This window comes from Buceros rhinoceros, unplaced genomic scaffold (genome assembly GCF_000710305.1).
Source record: "Buceros rhinoceros silvestris isolate BGI_N320 unplaced genomic scaffold, ASM71030v1 scaffold22637, whole genome shotgun sequence".
NCBI lineage: Eukaryota > Metazoa > Chordata > Aves > Bucerotiformes > Bucerotidae > Buceros > Buceros rhinoceros.
This window is the reverse complement of record NW_010420721.1, coordinates 27,380-27,727: the sequence shown is the minus strand read 5'-3', so window position 1 is coordinate 27,727 and position 348 is coordinate 27,380.

Below are 348 nucleotides of genomic sequence, written 5' to 3'. Positions count from 1 at the left end.
AGAGTGTTAGTAGAAACACAGCAATAGTCTAATTAAGGGAAAACGAAGCACCGGTTCTTCTGTAATCCCGATTTACTCTTTAAGGTCATCAGTTAAATAACACGAATATATTCATCTACCTGTCACGAACCTTCCTTTCAGCCAGCGTATGTGCATTGACCCGTTCTGACCTAGGTCAGCAGTTCTCAAACTTTACATCCGTTCCTCTTCAGGAATACTTTACAGTCCCCCTAAATATCTCCCGACGTACTCATATATTATGCATTAATTTGCATAAAATACAAAATACATTATTTGCAGACACATAAACATATTTAATTCAAATATACATAACTACTATCAGCACAC